The sequence below is a fragment of the Hordeum vulgare genome, chromosome 1H, assembly GCF_904849725.1.
Source record: "Hordeum vulgare subsp. vulgare chromosome 1H, MorexV3_pseudomolecules_assembly, whole genome shotgun sequence".
NCBI lineage: Eukaryota > Viridiplantae > Streptophyta > Magnoliopsida > Poales > Poaceae > Hordeum > Hordeum vulgare.
Window position 1 is genome coordinate 165,653,749 of NC_058518.1, and position 25,227 is coordinate 165,678,975.

Here is a 25,227-nt window from a genome sequence, read left to right on the forward strand (position 1 = left end):
TGTGACTAATGTTATGTATAAATTCTCTATCTTTTAATTAACACCATTATATTTAGAATCAATGGATAGATTTTTGATATATTTCTTTAAATATTTGTCTTTTGATATTTTAATTTATGAATCAGTTTTTGCATTTTGTACTCACATTTTACACTATATAGTTCATATTATTGTATATTGAACATATGTATACTCTTTTGTCACAACGTTTATATTTTAGGTATCTCCGATTGCCCAGCCATATTTTTCTTGGTCGTTGTTCTACTAAATGTTCCTAACCATAGAAGCAATACGAAATTATGTGTCAAAGAGAGCTCCTAAGAAAATACATAATGCAACTTTCGAACTACAAAAATTGTGCGCTATAGTGTCGTTAATAGCATGCTATACAGTTATAGCATATAGAGAATTGGCTCGTTAAATTGATTAGTGTACAATGTCTCGCTAATAGCATGTTATAGCGTGCTATGGCACGCTAGTAGCATATTTTCAGGAGCGACGCTATTTTGTATAGCGAGCTTTTTTTTCATTAATTCATTCTTGCATTTTTCTACAGATGCATTGTTTATTATTACTGTATGTTAAACATCTATGTGTTGCCGCAGAAATACCCGCCTATTTATGTGCTTTAGTAATGTCTATTAATATTTCAAATTTATCCATCTACTATTATTTTTAATTTCACAGCCATATTTTCTTCTTATCTCTCCTACCACTACATGCTCCTAGTCACTAAATTATGTGTCAATTAGAACCCATGCACGTGGCTAATGAGCAATTACTGTATATTAAACATCTATGTGTTGCGGCAAAAATACTCGCCTATGTATGTGCTTTAGTAATGTTTATTAATATTTCAAATTTATCCATCTATTATTATTTTTAATTTCACAGCCACATTTTCTTCTTATCTCTCCTACCACTACATGCTCCTAGTCACTCAATTATGTGCCAATTAGAACCCATGCACATGGCTAAGAGCAACTCTAGCAGACTCCGCATCCCGTCGGCCCGCAAAACGCGTTTGCAGTTCGCGCAAAACCGTTTTTACGGGCCGGCGCGGGCTGGCACAGATGCAGACCCCGCATAATGGACCCGTAAAAAAGTATATTCATGGAATATGTTTTTTTACGGGTCGGTTTCTGCGGATTCTGATTTGGCGCAGCTCCTCCCGACCTGTAAAACTTAGATTTCCAACTTAAATTGATCTAGCACAATGCTTTTCTTTGCTTTTGCAACAACATTACAAAAGATATCACCAATTCTTGGCTAGAATAGCAAAACCAAAGAAAACAAAAACCACAAGTATGCATTTCAGAAGATTTCCAACTTCCATAACGCCTCTCACTAGTTGAATCAATATCTTCTCCATGCATTCATTGCTGATCTGCGGATTCTTGATCTTGCTTTCTACATCCTTCATCTTTGGTTCCAAAAAGGTAGACGTTGCTTCCTCTTTAGTTGCACATTCAGCCACATCATTGCCTTCGATTGTACTAAGGAGTGCATTAACATCTATTAAGTTTCTTTCTATCAACAAATCAATGTATTGGCCTTCCTAAAACCAAAATGAGCATCCATCGTCCTACACAAAAGAATGAGCAAGCTCGAAGTGAGCTACCGCAATTGAACTAAAGAATGAGCTATGAAACGAGCTACCGCAAGTGCACGTACCCCGTCGTTTTCGCATTTGTAGAACACCCATCTAGGGTGTGTCGGCGTGCCCGAAGTGAGCCGCAGCACTTGGCGCTGGCAGTCGTCGCACTCTATGAGCGGCATCGGCAGGCCACAAAGACGCTGCGCGAGCGCCGAGCCCGGTGGACGGTCGGACGAGTCCATGCCTGCAAACCTTCGGCGGCGGCGGGTGGACGAACTCGTGCGTGCATGCGGCGATGCGACCTTGCCTGGGATGCGGGAGAGGCTTCCCGACCACTCCATCGCCTCAGGTAGCAATCGGCGGCCGGAAAAAAGACGAATCTGGCGACGAAGTGCCGCAGATCTGCAAATCCATCGGCCCTCCGGCGAAGGGGGGAAGGGAGGGGAGGCCTCGTGCGCGTGGCGGCCTTCCGGCGTGCTACTGCCAGCTGATGTCGCCGGAATCTTGGGCGGCGGCCGGCGGCGGCGAGAGGGGGGAGAGGAGACGTGGTTGGTGGGAGAAAGCGCGGGATGAAATGTCCCCCACCAACCGCTTCCGAATATACGAAGGGAACCGCAGCCGCGAGGGCGAAACCCACATTTTTCCGGGTTGGGGTCAGGAATTTGCCTCACCCCCTAAAAAATTTCCGAATCAGGACGGGCTGGAGGGTCTGATCGGGCTGGATTTTGTGCCCCGACCCGCATTTTAACGGTTATTTTGCGGATCAGGGTGGGATGCGGGGTCTGCTAGAGTTGCTCTAATGAGCAAAAAAGATTAGACGCTGGCTGCCTTTTCTATGCGAGCATAACATCATGAGTAGTAGTTAAATTAGCATGCATGGAATCCATTTGGCTCAGTTGTACGAATTAAGAAGTGTTACATAAAAAAGGGTTGATATTTGCTTTCTTGTTGATGTTTCGTGACACCATTAAGTGTAATTAGCATACGTGTAAAATTGACTTTTTCATGCAGATTAGCAAGTACATGCATCAGAAAAATAGAGTTGGACGCTGGTTCCTTTGATTAGCACATAATTTAGTTTTGTATCCATCATGTAATGTAGTAGAGACAAAAAAAAAAGGAGCACGCCTATGTTTCTTTTTTAGGCTTCAACTTGTGGTTGGCCTACAAATATTAAAATTTTATCCATCATGTAATGTAATGCAGACAAAAAAAAGAGCACGCCTATGTTTCTTTTTTGGGCTTCAACTTGTGGTTGGCCTACAAATATTAAATAGCTCTTAAAATATGGGGGGTGATCTGCGCCGGCGGGTCGGCACAGATTTTCGGCCGGCCGCGTGCCGGCCGCAGGATCCACCAACCCGCGTCGTCCACACCGTTGGATCCGTATGCAACATTTTTCTTTCTATGCAGCAAAATTTCGATGTAATGCAGCAATTTGTAAACAGTTGCAACAAAAAACAAAACTTGTAGCAAAAAAAATATCTACATTATCGTAGCAAAAAAAATGAAGCTGATGGTACGTGGTAGCAAAAGTCAAACGCCGGTTGTAACAAAAATTTACGTGACGTGTATGCACCTTTTTAGTGAACGGTTGCAGCAAAACATGATGCCGGTTGTAGCAAAAATTAATACGGTTGTAGCAAAAAGTAAAAAACATCGATTGTAACAAAAAATCCGACGAACTAGAGTTGCAACCAAACTTATATGCAGTTTTTTTACTAAGACAAAATATAGTAAAAAAACGCTTGCAGCAAAAATGACGCAGGTTGCAACATAGTTAGACGAAAAATGTTGCATCCATTGACCGAAGAAGCGCGCGGATGGGAAAAATGTTGCAAGGCCCGCGCGTGCCAGGAGGCGACCGGCGCGTCGGTTCGGCTGGCGCGCGGGTGGGAAACGATTCCCTTTAAATATTGAGTTCACATTAGAAAAACACTTACGATGGAAGACAGCTATATGTATGGGAATCGTTTCCATCCGGCGCGCCAGCCGAACCGACGCGTCGGCCGCCCCATGGCGCGTTGGCCCATGCAACATTTTTTCCACCCCGCGCGCTTCGTTGGTCAATGGATGCAACATTTTTCGTCTAAATTTGTTGCAACCAGCGTCATTTTTGCTGCAACCATTTTTTTTACTATATTTTGTCCTAGTATAAAAGTTGCATATACGTTTGGTTGCAACTTCAGTTCGTTGGATTTTTCATTACAATCAATGTTTTTTACTTTTGTTATAACCGTGTTAATTTTTGCTACAACCGGCATCATGTTTTGCTGTAACCGTTCACTAAAAAAGTTGCATACACGTCACGTAAATATTTGTTATAACCGGCGTTTGACTTTTGCTACCATGTACCATCAGCTTCGTTTTTTTGCTACAATCACGTAGATATTTTTTTGCTACAAATTTTATTTTTTTGTTGCAACCGTTGAAAAAATTGCTGCATCGAATCGAAATTTTGCTGCATAGGAAGGAAATGTTGCATGCGGATCCAACGATGTGGACGCGCGGGGGTTGGTGGATCGTGCAGCCTGCGCGCGGCCGGCCGAAAGTTTGGACCGGACTCCCCGCGCAGATCACTTCCCTATATGTATTGGGTTCCGAACTCCTGCTTGCATCGCATATGAATCTGGTGTTTTGCTAGTCCGACCGGTTAGCCCAGCGATTGTTTTTATTTACTGACTATACCTGTTAGGCTGGCTCTAGGATCAGGAGACATGGCTATACTTACAAAAAAATATACTTCTGCAATGTAAATCACATCCGTTGTTTCTAGCTATTTTTCTAGTGTTACATGTGAGCCATACGTTTTCTATTGTTTTAATAATGTAACTAGATCACTGATGGCACGCGTTGCCGCACCCGTCACTTTCTTCAGTGTAATGTGAATTTATCTACTTAGAAATATGATGCTATGAGTGAGAGCCAATCTATGTGTTTCCAATTTAAGAATGATTGTGCAGACAGAGAAACAACTACACTTATTTTTGTAGGCACTATCAATGAATAGTCATACATGTAAGAGATTGTCAAAATGTACAATACAAAACAGGTCGATTGAGGATTTTGAAAAGATATACCGTCACGTATATTCCATCTCCAAACGAAGCTGACTTCAATGAAGCTGAAAGGAAAGTTGTATATACCTAGATGACCTTCTTGGTGGTTTATATCACCAAAATATCATATAATTCATCATAAGAAGTGAAAATCTCCTTAGTATAACCCTGGTTCATGTATGTTGCAATCATGATACAAAGTACATGTATGAAACCTACAGACCAAGAAATAAAGCGGACATAGAGGAGATTGTGAGTCAACCTATAGGTTCCTTGTCTATTTGTTGTAGATCCATCATGGCGGAGTTCAATTACAGGTGAAGGGGTTGTTGGCATATGAAGAAAACGGTAGGTATTATAGAACAACTTAAATGTATTGTATGCAAGAAAATGGTTGGAAGTATTTTCTTATACCGAGAAACGGGAAGAGCGAAAGAGGCAATGTGCTTCTGGTAGAAGAGGATTGCAAGGCGTCTTCTTATTCGAACTGTGACCAAGTTGGAATCCTCACTTTGTTGAACAGGTCATGAAAAAGCAATCTAGCAACAACAAAAATTGACGAAGTTAAATTTTCATGATGATATTTATTTTTATTTACCCAAATATTTGAAGGCATCCAACATAAAATTAGGTTGTTTTTTATGAAACTATCTTCCCATTGATTAGTCCATTCATAGTTGTAAGGTTCAGTAAATAAACACATAGATGCCCATAATTTCCTATTTGTCCATGCATAATTGAAATGTTTTTAAAACGAATAGGTACATGCCCATAATTTGCTAACTTCAGTCTAGTGAAGTGCATTCATGATATATAGTTGAGTGATCAAATACTCCTGTCTATAACATATACTACCTCCATTCCAAAATATAAGAAGTTTTGGTATGTTAGTTTATAGTCTACCAAAATATCTTATATTTTGGAACAGGGAAAATACAATATTATGTGATTAAAGCAAGATCATTAAATCTATGTTGTTGTTGTTTGTTAGAAAGTTAGCATTAATTAATTGTAATGGGTTCCACATAAAAAAGGTCAGGTACACCTCAGTACGACTACAAACCGGTACCAACCATCTAGTTCACCTCCCCAACATTGCTGGCGTAGTGCTTCATAAAATGTGTTGGTTGGTACTATCCACCATTGAGGAGGGTATAGGCGACGACGGGCAGCGAGTCGTGGCACACAGTTGTTACTTTACACCTGTGTATGGTTGCGTGACTCATCGAAGGCACTTCGTATTTTACACCGGGGTGTGATATATCATATATCTATTCTGCATGGCACTCTGTTTACGGGGTGTATAACGTCATTAATTTATGCACCTGGGCATGGGGACGGTTTCTGGGTAGCACACATCTTGTTTCATCAATCATGTGCGCTCTTTTATTACTACCACCCATGCTTCTTTTACTTACATCGTGTGCCTGTTAGACTTAGATCACATAATACCCATCATTTTAACTGTAGACACGGACTAAACTACGAAACCTGTCGGTGGTGATTTCATCAAGCGCCAACAATGGTATACCAGCAAGCATTTCACCACAACACACACAGTTTATTAGCACCAATCGTCTATGTTATTTCTTGTGTTCACACACGATTCTGATTACTCACATGTTTGTTGTATATCACACACCTCTTGTTATGCCGAATCTTTTGTGTTCTGCTATATCATCGCACACAGTTTATGGTAGTGAATTGTGTGCCCTCTATCGCACACATTTCAATCTCTATAACCGCTTGTGTTATTTTAGCTAATCGCAAACAGTTTGTATGGAAGAACTATATGATGTAGATCACACACGCACTAGTAGGAGAAATTCTAGCAGTAGCGCTGGTTTTTTCCATTACTAGTAGCACTTGTGCCAACGCTACTGCAATCGTGCTACATAAGATAGTATACATAAGATAGTACCAACCAACACATTTTATGAAGCACTACGCCAGCAATGTTGGGGAATGTTGCATGGGAAACAAAGAAATTCCTACGCACACGAAGACCTATCATGGTGATGTTCATCTACGAGAGGGAGATCGGATCTACATACCCTTGTAGATCGCTAAGCGGGAAGCATTAAGAAACGCGGTTGATGTAGTGGTATAGCTTCATGATTCAAATCACCGTCGTCCCATGATCCGTCCCATGATCCGTTCCGATCTAGCGCCGAACGGACGGCACCTCCGCGTTCAACACACGTACAGCTCGATTACGATCTCCGCCTTGTTGATCGAGCAAGAGAGACGGGGAAGTAGGTGAGTTCTCTGGCAGCGTGACGGCGCGCTGGTGATGGTGATGATCTATTCCTGCAGTGCTCCGCCTGAGCTCCGCAGAAAACTGATCTAGAGGTAGAACTACGAGGTATAGGTTTGAGTTACACATGGCAAAGTTGTGTCTCAAAAAGCCCTAAACCTCTAGTATATATAGGAGGAGGGAGGGTGCAGCCTTGGCGCCACAAGGGAGGCTCCCTTGTGTCGGCCGAACTAGAGGAGGGAGGAGTCCTCCTCCAACTCCACTTGGATTAGGACTCCTTCCTTAATTTCCCACCTCTTTTGGATTTTCAACTTTTTCTTCATGGCTTTCCTTGGATGACTTCGTCAGCCCATTATGCCTTATTTCGCATCCAATAAACCCATGTGGACCCCTTGGGGCATGGTGGTGGGCCCCTGGAACCCATTCGTCACTCTCGGTACACTGCCGGCTATGCCCGAAAACCTTCCGGAATCCAAACACCAACTTCCTATATATCAATCTTCATTTCCGGACCATTCCAGAAACCCTCATGACGTTCGTGATCTCATCCGGAACTCCAAACAACCTTCAGTCACCAACACATATAACTCAACTATACTAAAACGTCACCGAACCTTAAGTGTGCCGACGTTGCGGGTTCGATAACTATGCAGACATGACCTGAGACACTCTCCAGTCAATAACCAATAGCGGGACCTAGATGTCCATATTGACTCCCACATATTCTGCGAAGATCTCTATCGGTTGAACCTCTATGTCAAGGATTCATATAATCCCGTATACTATTCCCTTTGTCCTTCGGTATGTTACTTGCCCGAGATTCGATTGTTGCTATGGCTATACCTAGTTCAATCTCATTACGGGCAAGTCTCTTTACTCGTTCCGTAATACAAGAACCCGTAACTAACTCCTTAGTCACATTGCGTGCAAGGCTTGTTGTGATGTTGTATTACCGAGTGGGCCCCGAGATACCTCTCCGTCACACGGAGTGACAAATCCCAGTCTTGATCCATGCCAACCCAACACACACCTTTGGAGATACCTGTAGAGCACCTTTATAGTCACCCAGTTATGTTGCGACGTTTGATAACCCACAAGGTATTCCTCCGGTGTCTGGGAGTTGCATGATCTCATGGTCATTGGAACAGATACATTGACATACAGAAAACAGTAACAATAAACTGACACGATCATATGCTACGTTTATAGTTTGGGTCTTGCCCATCACATCATTCTCCCAATGATGTGATCCCGTTATCAAGTGACAACACTTGTCTATGGTCAGGAAACCTTGACCATCTTTGATCAATGAGCTAGTCAACTAGAGGCTTACTAGGGACAGTGTTTTGTCTATGTATCCACACATGTAGTTGTGTTTCCAATCAATACAATTATAGCATGGATAATAAACGATTATCATGAACAAAGAAATATAATAATAACTAATTTATTATTGCCTCTAGGGCATATTTCCAATAGTCTCCCACTTGCACTAGAGTCAATAATCTAGTTCACATCACTATGTGATTTTAATGAATCCAACACCCATAGAGTTTTGGGGTTTGATCACGTCTTGCTTGTAAATAGAGGTTTTAGTCAACGAGTCTGAACCTTCCTGATTTGTGTGTGTATTTTACAAATCCCTATGTTATCATGTAGATGCTCCTACTACGTGTCATTTAAAACTGTTCCAAATGACTGCTCCACTATACGAATCCGCTTCACTCTTTAGAGTTACTCGGATTTGTGTCAAAGCTTGCATCAACGTAACCATTTACGACAAACTCTTTAATCACCTCCATAATCGAGAAAAATTCCTTAGTCCACTAGTTACTAAGGATAATGACCGTTGTTTTCGTGATTCAATCCTGGATCACCTTTTGTACCCCTTGACAGACTCATGGCAAGGCACACATCAGGTGCGGTACACATCTTGGCATACTTTAGAGACTATGGCTAAGGCATAGGGGACGACCTTTGTCCTTTCTCTTTCTTCTGCCGTGGTCGGGTTTTGAGTCTTACTCAAATTCACACTTCACAATACAACCAAGAACTCCTTCTTTGCTGATCTATTTTGAACTCCTTCAAAAACTTTTCAAGGCATGAATTTCATTGAAAGTTCTATTGAGTGTTTTGATCTATCCCTATAGATCTTGATGCTCAATGTTCAAGCAGCTCTATCCAGGTTTTCCTTTGAAAAACTCCTTTCAAACAACCCTTTATGCTTTATAGAAATTCTACATTATTTTCGATCAACAATATGTCAACCACATATACTTATCAGAAATTCTATAGTGCTCCCTCTCACTTCTTTGGAAATACAAGTTTTTCATAAACCTTGTATAAACCCAAAAGCTTCGATCATCTCATCAAAGCGTATATTCCAACTCCCAAATGCTCGCACCGGTCCATAGAAGGATCGTTGGATCTTGCATACAAGTTAGCATCCTTAGGATCGACAAAACCTTCTGGTTGTATCACATACAACCTTTCCCCAAGGAAACCGTCGAGGAAACAATGTTTTGACATCCTATGTGCAATATTTCATAGAGAATGCAGCAACTGCTAACATAATTCCAACAGACTTTTAGCATCGCTATGAGTGAGAAAGTCTCATCATAGTCAACTCTTTGAACTTGTCGGAAACATCTTTGCGATAAGTCGAGCTTCTCTTAATGGTGACTTTTCACCATCATCGTATGTCTTCTTTTTAAAGATCCATCTTTATTTAATAGTCTTATGACCATAAAGTAGTTCTTCCAAAGTCTAGACTTTGTTTTCATACATGGATCCTCTCTCGGATTTCATGGCCTCAAGCCATTTGCCGGAATTCGGTCCCACCATCGCTTCTCCATAGGTCGTAGGTTCATTGTTGTTCAACAACATGACCTCCAAGACAGGGTTACTGTACGGCTCTATAGTAGTACGCGACCTTGTCGACCTACGAGGTTTGTAGTAACTTGATCCGAAGCTTAATGATCACCATCATCAGTTTCCACTTCAATGGGTGTAGGCACCACAGGAACAACTACATGCGCCCTGCCACACACTGGTTGAAGTGACGGTTCAATAACCTCATCAAGTTCCACCACCCTCCCACTCAATTCTTTCGAGAGAAATCTTTCCTCGATAAAGGACCTGTTTCTACAAACAACCACTTTGCTTCTGGATCTGAGATAGGAGATGTACCCAACTGTTTTGGATATCCTATGATGATGCATTTATCTGCTTTGGGTTCGAGCTTATCAGACTGAAACTTTTTCACATAAGCATCGTGATACGTCCATTTTGCATCATGCTTTCATATTGATATTTATCGCATTCTCGGCTGTTATTACACATTATGGTACAATACTTATGCCTTTTCTCTCTTATTTTATAAGGTTTACATGTAGAGGGAGAATGCCGGCAGCTGGAATTCTGGGATCGAAAAGGAGCAAGTTTGAGATACCTATTCTGCACAACTCCAAAAGGAGTGAAGATCAACGAGGAATTATTTTGGAATATATAAAAAATATTGGGCGGAAGAAATACTATAGGGGAGCCACCAGGAGGCCACAAGCCTGCCACGCGCGCCCTACCCCCTTGGGTGCGCCTAGGGGGCTTGTGGGCCCCATGTTACCCCTCCGGCTCCCATCTTCTACTATATAGAGTGTTCCGTCCCAGAAAAAATCAAGGGTGAGCTTTCGGGAAGAAACGTCGCTGCCATGAGCCGGAACTTGAGCAGAACCGATCTAGAGCTCCGGTAGGGCCATCCTACCGGGGAAACTTCCCTCCCGGAGGGGGAAATCATCGCCACCGTCATCACCAACACTCCTCTTATCGGAGGGGACTCGTCTCCATCAACATATTCATCAACACCACCTCATCTCCAAACCCTAGTTCATATCTTGTAACCAATCTCCGTCTCGCGACTCCGATTGGTACTTGTAAGGTTGCTAGTAGTGTTAATTACTCCTTGTAGTTGATGCTAGTTGGTTTACTCGGTGGAAGATCATATGTTCAGATCCTTAATGCTATTCAATACCTCTCTGATCATGAACGTAATTATGCTTTGTGAGTAGTTACGTTTGTTCGTGAGGACATGGGGCAAGTCTTGCTATAAGTAGTCATGTGAATTTGGTATTCGTTCGATATTTTGATGTGTTGTATGTTGTCTTTCCTCTAGTGGTGTTATGTGAACATCGACTACATAACACTTCACCATTATTTGGGCCTAGAGGAGGGCATTGGGAAGTAATAAGTAGATGATGGGTTGCTAGAGTGACAGAAGCTTAAACACTAGTTTATGTGTTGCTTCATAAGGGGCTGATTTGGATCCACTAGTTTAATGATATGGTTAGACTTTGTCTTAATTCTTCTTTCATAGTTGCAGATGCTTGCGAGAGGGGTTAATCATAAGTGGGATGTTTGTCCAAGTAAGGACAACACCCAAGCACAGGTCCACCCACATATCAAATTATCAAAGTAGCGAACGCGAATCATATGAACATGATGAAAACTAGCTTGACAGGAATTCCCATGTGTCCTCGGGAGCGCTTTACCTTACATAAGAGTTCATCCAGGCTTGTCCCTTGCTAAAAAAGGGATTGGACCATCTTTCTGCACCTTTGTTATTATTGTTACTTGCTACCCGTTAGGAATTATCTTATCACACAACTACGTGTTACCGATAATTTCAGTGCCTGCAGAGAATACCTTGCTGAAAACCACTTGTCATTTCCTTCTGCTCCTCGTTGGGTTCGACACTCTTACTTATCGAAAGGACTACAATAGATCCCCTATACTTGTGGGTCATCAAGACTCTTTTCTGGCGCCGTTGCCGGGGAGTGAAGCGCCTTTGGTGAGTGGAAATTGGTAAGGAAACATTTATATAGTGTTCTGAAATTTATTGTCACTTGTGACTATGGAAACTAATCTTTTGAGGAGCTTGTTCGGGGTATCTTCACCTCGACCGGAAGCACAAAGAGATACTACTCAACCTACTGCACCTACTGAAAATATTTATTATGAAATTCCTTCGGGTATGCTAGAGAAACTGTTGGATAATCCTTTTACAGGAGATGGAACATCACATCCCGACTTGCATCTAATGTATGTAGATGAAGTTTGTGGTTTATTTAAGCTTGCAGGTTTGCCCAAGGATGAGGTCAAGAATAAGGTATTTCCCTTATCTTTGAGGGATAAAGCATTGACATGGTATAGGCTATGTGATGATACTAGATCATGGAACTACAACCGGTAGAAATTGCAATTTCATCAAAAGTTTTATCCTATGCATTTGGTACATCGTGATCGGAATTATATCTATTATTTTAGGCCTCGTGATAGAGAAAGTATCGCTCAAGCTTCGGCGAGGCTTAAGTCAATGTTATATTCATGCCCAACCATGAGCTCTCGAGACAAATTATTATTCAGAACTTCTATGCTCGGCTTTCTCATGATAATCGCACCATGCTTGACACTTCTTGTACCGGTTCTTTTATGAAGACAGATATTGACTTCAAATGGGATTTATTGGAAAGAATTAAATGCAACTCTGAAGATTGGGAGTTTGATGAAGGTAAGGAGTCAGGTATGAATCTTAAGTTTGATTGCGTTAAATCCTTCGCTGAAACAAATACTTTTCTTGATTTTAGCGCTAAACATGGACTTGACTCTGAGATAGTAGCTTCATTATGTGAATCATTTGCTGCTCATATTAATCTCCCTAAGGAGAAGTGGTTTAAATATCATCCTCCCATAGAAGTCAATGTAGTAAAACCCAATCAAGTTGAAGAGAAAGTCATAGCTTATAGTGATTCTATTGTTCCTAGTGCTTACATTGAGAAACCACCTTTCCCTGTTAGAATAAAGGATCATGCTAAAGCTTCAACTGTGATATGTAAGGGCTACATTAGAACACCTACACCCCCTGAGCAAATTAAAGTTGAACCTAGCATTGCTATTATTAAAGATCTCTTGGCCGATAATGTTGATGGGCATGTTATTCACTTCTGTGAAGATGCTGCTAGAATTGCTAAACCTCATGCTAGAGACAAACATAAGCATGTTGTTGGCATGCCTGTTGTTTCTGTTAAGATAGGAGATCATTGTTATCATGGTTTATGTGACATGGGTGCTAGTGTTAGTGCAATACCTCGATCTTTATATAATGAAATTAAAGATGAGATTGCACCTGTCGAGATGGAATTTTTTGATGTTACTATTCAACTTGCTAATAGAGATACTATCTGCCCTGTGGGAATTGTTAGAGATGTTGAAGTCTTGTGTGGTAAAACTAAGTATCCTACTGATTTTCTCGTTCTTGCTACCACACAAGATAGCTTTTGTCCCATCATATTTGGTAGACCTTTCCTTAATACTGTTAATGCTCAGGTTGATTGTGAGAAACAAACTAATACTGTTGGCTTTGAAGGTGTGTCACATGAATTTAATTTTTCTAAGTTTGGTAGACAACCTCATGAAAAAGAATTGTCCAGTAAGGATGAAATTATTGCTCTTGCTTCTATTGTTGTGCCTCCTACAGATCCTTTAGAGCAATACTTGCTTGAACATGAAAATGATATGCATATGGATGAAACGAATGAGATAGATGGAGCTATCTTTGAACAACATCCTATCCTTAAGAATAATTTGCATGTTGAATTACTTGGAGATCCACCTCCACCAACGGGTGATCCTGTGTTTGAGCTTAAACAATTACCTCATACTCTTAAGTATGCTTATCTTGATGAAAAAAGAGATATATCCTGTTATTATTAGTGCTAAACTTTTAGAGCATGAAGAAAAGAAATTATTGAAAACTCTGAGGAAGCACCGAGCTGCTATTGGATATACTCTTAATGATCTTAAGGGCATTAGTCCCACTCTATGCCAGCATAAAATTAAAACTGATCCTGATTCCAAACCAGTTACCGATCATCAACGAAGATTAAATCTTAAGATGAAAGAAGTGGTAAGAAAAGAAATACTAAAGCTCCTGGAAGCAGGTATTATCTATCATGTTGCTCATAGTGATTGGGTAAGTCTAGTACATTGTGTCCCTAAGAAGGGAGGTATTACCGTTGCCCCTAATGATAAAGATGAATTGATCCCACAGAGAATTGTTACTGGCTATAGGATGGTAATTGATTTTAGGAAATTAAATAAAGCTACTAAGAAAGATCATTACCCTTTGCCTTTTATTGATCAAATGCTAAACATATTGTCTAAACATACACACTTTTGCTTTTTGATGGTTATTCCGGTTTCTCCTGAATACCTGTTGCACAATCTGATCAGGAGAAAATCACTTTTTACTTGCCCTTTCGGTACCTTTGCTTATAGACGTATGCCTTTTGGTTTATGTAATGCACCTGCTACCTTTCAAAGATGTATGATGGCTATATTCTGTGACTTTTGTGAAAAGATTGTTGAGTTTTTCATGGATGATTTCTCCGTTTACGGATCTTCTTTTGATGATTGCTTGAGCAACATTGATCGAGTTTTGCAGAGATGCAAAGATACTAACCTTGTCTTGAATTCGGAGAAGTGCCACTTTATGGTTAATGAAGGCATCGTCTTAGGACATAAAATTTCTGAAAGAGGTATTGAAGTCGATAAGGCTAAAGTTGATGCGATCGAGAAAATGCCATCCCCTACAGACATTAAAGGTACAAGAAGTTTCCTTGGTCATGCTGGTTTTTATAGAAGGTTCATTAAAGACTTCTCTAAGATTTCTAGGCCTCTCACCAATATCTTGCAAAAAGATATTCCATTTGTTTTGTATGATGATTGTGAAGAAGCATTTGAAATACTTGAGAAGGCCTTGATAACTGCACGTATTGTTCAACCACCTGATTGGAACCTACCTTTTGAAATTATGTGTGATGCTAGTGATTATGTTGTTGGTGCTATCATAGGACAAAGAGTTGATGAGAAATTAAATGTTATTCATTATGCTAGTAAAACTATAGACAGTGCCCAAAGAAACTATGCTACTACTGAAAAAGAATTTTAGGAGTTGTGTTTGCATGTGATAAGTTCAGATCTTATATTGTTGATTCCAAAGTTACTATTCACACTGGTCATGCTGCTATTAAATATCTCATGGAAAAGAAAGATGCTAAACCTAGACTTATTAGATGGGTTCTCTTGCTACAAGAATTTGATTTGCATGCTGTTGATAGGAAGGGTGCTGAGAACCCCGTAGCAGATAACTTGTCTAAGTTAGAGAATGTTCTTGATGACCCACAACCTATTGATGATAGCTTTCCTGATGAACAACTGAATGTCATCAATGCTTCACGTGGTACACCATGGTATGTTGATTATGCTAATTATATTGTTGCTAAATATATACCACCTAGTTTCACATATGAACAAAACAAAAAGTTCTTTTATGATTTAAGACATTACTTTTGGGATGATCCTCACCTTTATAAAGAATTAGTAGATGGTGTCATTAGACGTTGTGTACCTGAGCATAAACAGGGACAGATCCTACAGAAGTGTCACTCCGAGGCCTACGGAGGACACCATGCGGGAGATAGAACTGCACACAAGGTATTGCAATCCGGTTTTTATTGACCTACTCTCTTCAAGGATGCTCGTAAGTTTGTCTTGTCTTGTGATGAATGTCAAAGAATAGGTAATATCAGTAAACGACAGGAAATGCCTATGAATTATTCACTTGTTATTGAACCATTTGATGTTTGGGGTTTTGATTATATGGGACCTTTTCCAAAGTCCAACGGGTATACTCATATTCTAGTTGTTGTTGATTACGTTACTAAGTGGGTAGAAGCTATTCCAACTAGTAGTGCTGATCATAACACCTCTATTAAGATGCTTAAAGAAGTCATTTTCCTAGATTTGGAGTCCCTAGATATTTAATGACTGATGGTGGTTCACATTTTATTCATGGTGCTTTCCCTAAAATGCTTGCTAAGTATGATGTCAACCATAGAATTGCATCTCCTTATCATCCTCAGTCTAGTGGTCAAGTGGAGTTAAGTAATAGAGAAATTAAATTAATTCTGCAAAAGACTGTTAATAGGTCTAGAAAGAATTGGTCTAAGAAACTTGATGATGCACTATGGGCTTATAGAACTCTTTATAAGAATCCCATGGGCATGTCTCCGTACAAAATGGTTTACGGTAAAGCATGTCATTTACCCCTTGAGCTAGAGCATAAGGCTTATTGGGTAATCAAAGAGCTCGACTTTGATTTCAAACTTGCTGGTGAGAAGAGGTTATTTGATATTAGCTCACTTGATGAATGGAGAACTCAGGCATATCAAAATGTCAAGTTGTTTAAAGAAAAAGTTAAGAGGTGGCATGATAAAAGGATACAAAAACGTGAGTTCAATGTAGGTGATTATGTCTTGCTATACAACTCTCGTTTAAGATTTTTTGTAGGCAAGCTTCTCTCTAAATGGGAAGGTCCTTACATTGTTGAGGAAGTATATCGTTCAGGTGCCATAAAAATCAACAACGCGGAAGGTAATTTTCCAAGAATTGTAAATGGGCAAAGAATCAAGCATTATACCTCAGGTACTCCCATAAATGTTGAGAGCAATATTATTAATACCATAACTCCGGAGGAGTACATAAGGGATATTTACCAGCTTGTTTCAGACTCCAAAAACGAAGAGGTATGTGATTCGGTAAGTAAACCGACTCTAAAACTTTTCCAATAGCAATTTTCTCCATTTTGGAATATTTAGAAAAATAGAAAAATTTAAAGTTAGTCTGGAAAACGCACGAGGAGGCGACAAGCATGCCAGGCGCGCCCCACCCCCTGGGCGTGCCTCGGGGGCTCGTGAGCACCTCGTGTGTCTCCCGGACTCTATTTTCTTGTGGAATACTCCTTTTGGTCAGTAAAAAATCATTATATAATCTCTCGAAAGGTCTGACCCTCGTATCACGCAAATATCCTCTGTTTTCATTTCGAGCCTGTTTCGGCCGCAGATTTGAATCAAGATGTCTTCTCAAGATTCAGAGGGGGAGAGCTATGTGGCCGATTACCTTGCTAACCCCAAGGTCTATGGGGACTAGTATCCTTATGGTTGGACAACTGATGAGGAAGAATATTATGATCCCAAGGGGAAGGAGGGAACAAGTTCCGATGAAGAGGAGGCTCCTCTACCCCAACCTGGAAACATACATGTGGAGTTCAAGAAGTCGAGCCTCCCTGACTCAAGGAAGAAGCCTAAGATTTTGTTTACCCCTTCTCGTCTTTTGCAAGAGAGTAAGCAAGAATTATTCCAAAGGGTGTTGAGGCTTGAAGAGGAAATTAACGATCTGAAGGAGCAGAATTACGTGCTCAAGAGGAAACTAAACAAGTTTAAGAACTCTGCAACAACTCCACCACCATCACCTTTGAAGGAAAACAATTAAACATGGGTATGGGCACTCCCCTTGGCTTGTGCCAAGCTTGGGGGAGTGGCCCCGGTATCGTATCACCATCACATCTTTTGAATCTACCTTTATCTTAGTTCGGTCCTTTTTGGTAATATCTTTAGCTAGTAGAATAAAGTTCTTAGTATGATCTAGGCTTGAGTTTTGCTTTGTGTTACCCCCAATGTAATCGAGTTCGTGAGTTATATAATAAGGAGTGTTTTAGTTAAGGGCCTTGCTTCATGCCATGATCTAAAGAAAAGAATAATAAAAGAACAAAAGCATGAAAGATCATGTAATGATCTTATGGGAAGTGATGGATTCACATATAAAAAGAATGTTGATTGAAACCTGTTGTGGGTGGACAAACGTAGACCTTGGTCGTTGTTGCAATTAATAGGAAGTAATAAAGAAAGAGAGGTTCACATATAAATATATTATCTTTGACACCGTCTATGATTGTGAACACTCATTAAACTATTACATGCTAAGAAGTAGATGTTGGACAAGGAAGACAACATAATGAATTATGTTTGCTTGGTTCCGAACAATGTTATACGACTAGAGATCCCTTAGCATGTGATGCTTTCTTCCACCTCATATCAGCCAAAACTTCCGCACTAAGTAGAGATACTACTTGTGCATCCATAAACCCTCAACCCAGTTTTGCCATGAGAGTCCACCATACCTACCTATGGATTGAATAAGATCCCTCAAGTAAGTTGTCATTGGTGCAAGCAATAAAAAAAATTGCTCCCTAAATATGTATGATCTATTAGTGTGTGGAAAATAAGCTTTGTACGAACCTATGATGAGGAAGACATAAAAGCGACAAACTGCATAATAAAGTTCTTTATCACGGGAGGCAATATAAAGTGACGTTCCTTCACACTAAGAGATCACACATCCAAACCTCAAAAGCGCATGACAACCTCTGCTTCCCTCTGTGAAGGTCCTATCTTGTACCTTTACTTTTTATCTTTAAAAGAGTCATGGTGATCGACACCAATTCCTTATTTCACCATTATCTTGGCAAGCATCATGTGCTAGGGAAAGATCTATATTCATATATCAACTTGGAAGTAAGTAATCATGAATTATTATTGTTGGCATTACCCTTGAGGTAAATAGTTAGGAGGCGAAACTATAAGCCCCTATCTTTCTATATGTCCAACTGAAACTTTGATCTCATCAGTATCGCGTGAGTTTTAGCAATTGTAGAAGACTAAAAGATGATTGAGTATGTAGATATGCTTTACAAGCTCTTATTTGAGTCTTTCCGATGTTATGATAAATTGCAATTGCTTCAATGACTAAAGACTATTGGTTGTTAATTCCCAATAAGGTTCTTGATCCATACTTTACATTGTGAAGGAATTGTCACTTTAGCATAAGAGACTATATGACGATATTGTTGTTCTAAATATGATCATGATGCATGCATGTCTGTATTTTGTTTTATCGACACCTCTATCTCTAAACATGTGGGCATATTTATTGATCTCGGCTTCCCCTTGAGGACAAGCGAGGTCTAAGCTTGGGGGAGTTGATACGTCCATTTTACATCATGCTTTCATATTGATATTTATCGCATTATGGGCTGTTATTACACATTATGGTACAATACTTATGCTTTTTCTCTCTTATTTTATAAGGTTTACATGAAGAGGGAGAATGCCGGCAGCTGGAATTCTGGGCTGGAAAAGGAGCAAGTTTGCGATACCTATTCTGCACAACTCCAAAAGCCGTGAAAATCAGAGAGGAATTATTTTGGAATATATAAAAAATAATGGGCGGAAGAAATACTGGAGGGGAGCCACCAGGAGGCCACAAGCCTGCCAGGCGCGCCCTACCCCCCTGGGTGCGCCTAGGGGGCTCGTGGGCCCCCTGTTACCCCTCCGGCTCCCATCTTCTGCTATATAGAGGGTTTCGTCCCAGAAAAAATCAAGGAAGAGCTTTCGGGACGAAACACCGCTGCCACGAGGCGGAACTTGAGCAGAACCAATCTAGAGCTCCGGCGGGGCCGTCCTGCCGGGGAAACTTCCCTCCCGGAGGGGGAAATCATCGCCACCGTCATCACCAACACTCCTCTAATCGGAGGGGACTCATCTCCATCCACATCTTCATGAGCACCACCTCATCTCCAAACCCTAGTTCATCTCTTGTAACCAATCTCCGTCTCACGACTCCGATTGGTACTTGTAAGGTTGCTAGTAGTGTTAATTACTCCTTGTAGTTGATGCTAGTTGGTTTACTCGGTGGAAGATCATATGTTCAGATCCTTAATGCTATTCAATACCTCTCTAATCATGAACGTAATTATGCTTTATGAGTAGTTACGTTTGTTCCTGAGGTCATGGGATAAGTCTTGCTATAAGTAGTCATGTGAATTTGGTATTCGTTTGATATTTTGATGCGTTGTATGTTCTCTTTCCTCTAGTGGTGTTATGTGAACGTTGACTACATAACACTTCACCATTATTTGGGCCTAGAGGAGGGCATTGGGAAGTAATAAGTAGATGATGGGTTGCTAGAGTGACAGAAGCTTAAACCCTAGTTTATGTGTTGCTTCATAGGCGGCTGATTTGGATCCACTAGTTTAATGCTATGGTTAGACTTTGTCTTAATTCTTCTTTCGTAGTTGGGGATGCTTGCGAGACGGGTTAATCATAAGTGGGATGTTTTTCCAAGTAAGGACAGCACCCAAGCACCGGTCCACCCACATATCAAATTATCAAAGTAGCGAACGCGAATCATATGAACATGATGAAAACTAGCTTGACAGAAATTCCCATGTGTCCTCGGGAGCGCTTTACCTTACATAAGAGTTCATCCAGGCTTGTCCCTTGCTACAAAAGGGATTGGGCCATCTTTCTGCACCTTTGTTACTATTGTTACTTGCTACCCGTTACGAAGTATCTTATCACACAACTATCTGTTACCGATAATTTCAGTGCCTGCAGAGAATACCTTGTTGAAAACCACTTGTCATTTCCTTGTGCTCCTCGTTGGGTTTGACACTCTTACTTATCAAAAGGACGATGATAGATCCCCTATACTTGTGGGTCATTACATCATAGCCCCAAACTTTCAAGAAACGGCAGCTCAGGTTTCTCCAAACCATAGTTCATACTGTGTCATCTCACCGGAAATACATGGTGCCCTATTTAAAGTGATTGCGATTGTCTCTAATGCATAACCCACAAAACGATAGTGGTAATTCGATAAGAGACATCATTGTATGCACCATATCAAATAGGGCGCGGCTATGATGTTCGGACACACCATCACACTATGGTGTTCTAGGTGGCATGAATTGCGAAACATTTTCCACATTATCTTAACTGTGTACCAAAACTCGTAACTGAGATATTCATCTCTATGATCATACGTAGACAGTTTATCCTCTTTTCACGACGATCTTCACTCTAAAATAGATTTGAACTTTTCAATATTTTAGACTTTATGATTCATCAAGTAAATACTCTTGTAGCCACTCAAATCGTCAGTGAAGTAAGAACATAACGATATCCACTACGTGCCTCAGCATTCATTGGACTGCACACATAAAAAATGCATTACTTCCAACAAGTTACTTTCTTGTTCCATGTGGTATGATTTGCATGTCTCAAGTGATTCAAAATCAAGTGAGTCCAAACGATCCATCTACATGGAGTTTCTTCATGCGTTTATACCAACAGGTATGGTTTGCATGTCTCAAACGTTTCAAAAATGAGTGAGTACAAAGATCCATCAGCATGGAGCTTCTTCATGCATTTTATACCGACATGACTCAAGCGGCAGTGCCACAATTAATTGGTACTATCATTACTACTTTGTATCTTTTGGCATCAATATTATGAACATGTGTAGCACTACGATCGAGATTCAATAAACCATTGAAGGTAATTATTCAAGCAAATAGAATAACCATTATTCTCTTTAAATGAATAATCGTATTGCAATAAACACGATCCAATCATGTTCTTTCTCAACGCAAACACCAAATAACAATTATTTAGGTTTAACACCAATCCCGATGGTAGAGGAAGCGTGCGATGTTTGATCACATCAACCTTGGAAACACTTCCAACACATATCGTCACCTTGCCTTTAGCTAGTCTCCATTTATTCTGTAGCTTTTAATTCGAGTTACTAATCACTTAGCAACCGAACCTGTATCTAATACCCTCGTGCTACTAGGAGTACTAGTAAAGTACACATCAATATCATGTATATCAAATATACTTTTGTCGACTTTGCCAGTCTTCTCATCTACCAAGTATCTAGGGTAGCTCCGCCTCAGTGACCGTTCCCCTCATAACAGAAGCACTTAGTCTTGGGTTTGGGTTCAACCTTGGGTTTCTTCATTAGAGCAGCAACCGGTTTGATGTTTCATGAAGTATCCCTTCTAGCCCTTGCCCTTCTTGAAACTAGTGGTTTTACTAACCATCAATAATTGATGATCCTTCTTGATTTCTACTTTCCTAGTGTCAAACATTGCGAATCGCTCAAGGATCATCATATCTATCCTTGATATCTTATAGTTCATCACGAAGCTCTAGCAGCTTGGTGGCAGTGTCTTTGGCGAACCATCACTATCTCATCTAGAAGATTAACTCTCACTTGATTTAAGTGATTGTTGTATTCAGACAATCTGAGCACATGCTCAACGATTGAGCTTTTCTCCTTTACTTTGTAGACAAAGAATCTTGTCAGAGGTCTCATACCTCTCAACAAGGGCACGAGCATGAAATCTCAATTTCATCTCTTGGAACATCTCTTATGTTCCGTGACGTTCAAAACGTCTTCGGCACCTTGCTTCTAAGCCGTTAAGTATTACGCACTGGACTGTCACGTAGTCATAAAAAATGTGTATGTCAGATGTTCGCAACATTCACAGACGGCGCTCGAGGTGCAGCACACCGAGTGGTGCTTTAAGGACATAAGCCTTCTGTGCAGCAATGAGGACAATCCTCAGTTTACGGACTCAGTCCGCAAAGTTGCTACTATCATCTTTTAACTAAATTTCTCTAGGAACATATAAAAACAGTAGAGCTACAACGCAAGCTACAACATAATTCACAAAGACCTTTTGACTTTGTTCATGATAATTAGTTCAATTAATCATATTACTTAAGAACTCCCAGTCAAAATATATATCCCTCTAGTCATTTGAGTGGCGCATGATCCAAATCCACTAACTCAAGTCCGATCATCACGTGAGTTGAGTATAGTTTCAGTGGTAAACATCTCTATGCTAATCATATCAACTATATGATTCATGCTCGACCTTTCGGTCTCTTGTGTTCTAAGGCCATGTCTGCACATGTTAGGCTCGTCAAGTTTAACCCGAGTGTTTCATGTGTGCTGTTGTTTTGCACCCGTTGTATGTGAACGTTGAGTCTATTACACCCGATCATCACGTGGTGTCTCGAAACGACGAACTGTCGCAACGGTGCATAGTCGGGGAGAACACAATTTTATCTTGAAATTTTAGTGAGGGATCACCTTATAATGCTACCGTCGTTCTAAGAAAAATAGGGTGCATAAAAAGGATTAACATCACATGCAATTCATAAGTGACATGATATGGCCATGATCTTGTGCTTCTTGATCTCCATCACCAAAGCACCGGCATGATCTTCATCGTCACCGGAGCCACACCATGATCTCCATCATCGTGCCGCCATCGAGGTTACTGTGCTATCTATGCTATTACTACTAAAGCTACAACCTAGCAATATAGTAAACGCATCTGCAAACACAAACGTTAGTTTAAAGACAACCCTATGGCTCCTGTCGGTTGCCGTAGCATCGACGTGCAAGTCGATATTAACTATTACAACATGATCATCTCATACAACCAATATATCACATCATGTCTTTGGCCATATCACATCACAAGCATACCCTGCAAAAACAAGTTAAACGTCCTCTAATTTGTTGTTACATGTTTTACGTGGCTGCTATGGGTATCTAGTATGATCGCATCTTACTTACGCAAAAACCTCAACGGAGATGTGCAAATTTCAATTTAACCTCTCTCCAAGGACCTCCTCGATCAAATCCAATTCAACTAAAGTTGAAGAAATCGACACCCGCCAGTCATCTTTATGCAACGAGTTGCATGTTGGTTGATGAAACCAGTCTCTTGTAAGTGTACGAGTAATGTCGGTCCGAGCCACTTCAATCCAACAATACCGCCGAATCAAGAAAACACTAAGGAGGGCAGAAAATCGAACATCAACGCCCACAAAAACTTTTGTGTTCTACTCGAGATAACATCTACGCATGAACCTAGCTCATGATGCCAGTGTTGGCGAACGTTGCATGGGAAACAAAAAATTTCCTACGCACACAAAGACCTATCATGGTGATGTTCATCTACGAGAGGGATATCATATCCACATACCCTTGTAGATCGCTAAGCAGTAAGCGTTAAGAAACGCGGTTGATGTAGTGGTACAGCTTCGTGATTCAAATCACTGTCGTCCCACGATTCATTCCGATCTAGCGCCCAACGGACGGCACCTCCGCGTTCAGCACACGTACAGATCGATGACGATCTCCGCCTTCTTGATCCAACAAGAGAGGCGGGGAAGTAGATGAGTTCTCCGGCAGCGTGACGGTGCGCGGGTGATGGTGATGATCTATTCCTACAGGGCTCCGCGTGAGCTCCGCACAAAACCTATATAGAGGTAGAACTACGAGGTATAGGTTTGAGTTGCACATGGCAAAGTTGTGTCTCAAAAAGCCCTAAACCTCTAGTATATATAGGAGGAGGGAGGGGGTAGCCTTGGTGCCACAAGGGAGGCTCCCTTGTGTCGGCCAAACTAGAGGAGGGAGGAGTCCTCCTCCAACTCCACTTGGATTAGGACTCCTTCCTTAATTTCCCACCTCTTTTGGATTTTCCACTTTTTCCTCATGGGATTTCCTTGGATGACTTTGTCAGCCCATTATGCCTTATTTCGCATCCAATAAACCCATGTGGACCCCTTGGGGCGTGGTGGGCCCATCGAGTGGGCCCCCGAAACCCATTCATCACTCCCGGTACACTATCGGCTATGCCCGAAAACCTTCCGGAATCCAAACACCAACTTCCGATATATCAATCTTCATTTTCGGACCATTCCGGAAACCCTCGTGACATCCTGATCTCATCCGGGACTCCAAACAACCTTCGCTCACCAACACATATAACTCAACTATACTAAAACGTCACCGAACCTTAAGTGTGCAGACACTGCGGGTTCGAGAACTATGCAAACATGACCTGAGACACTCTCCGGTCAATAACCAATAGCGGGACCTGGATGTCCATATTGACTCCCACATATTCTACGAAGATCTCTATCGATTGAACCTCTATGTCAAGGATTCATATAATCCCGGATACTATTCCCTTTGTCCTTCGGTATGTTACTTGCGCGAGATTCGATTGTCGGTATCTCTATACCTAGTTCAATCTGGTTACCGGCAAGTCTCTTTACTCATTCCGTAATACAAGATCCCGTAACTAACTCCTTAGTCACATTGCTTGCAAGGTTTGTTGTGATGTTGTATTACCGAGTGGGCCCCGAGATACCTCTCCGTCACACGGGGTGACTGATACGTCCATTTTGCATCATGCTTTCATGTTGATATTTGTTACTTTTTGGGCTGTTATATTACTTGTGGTACTATATTTATGCCTTTCCTCTCTTATTTTGCAAGGTTTATTTGAAGAGGGATAATTCAGGCAGCTGGAATTCTGGACTGGAAAAGGAGCAAACTTAGTCCACTATTCTGCACATCTCCAAATGCCCTGAAAAGTTACGTGGATTTTTTTGGGATTATATAAAAAATGCTGGGCGAAAGAACTACCGGAGGGGGGCTGCCAGGGTGCCACAAGCCCTGACACTGCCACCCCCCTGGTGGCGGAGTGGGGC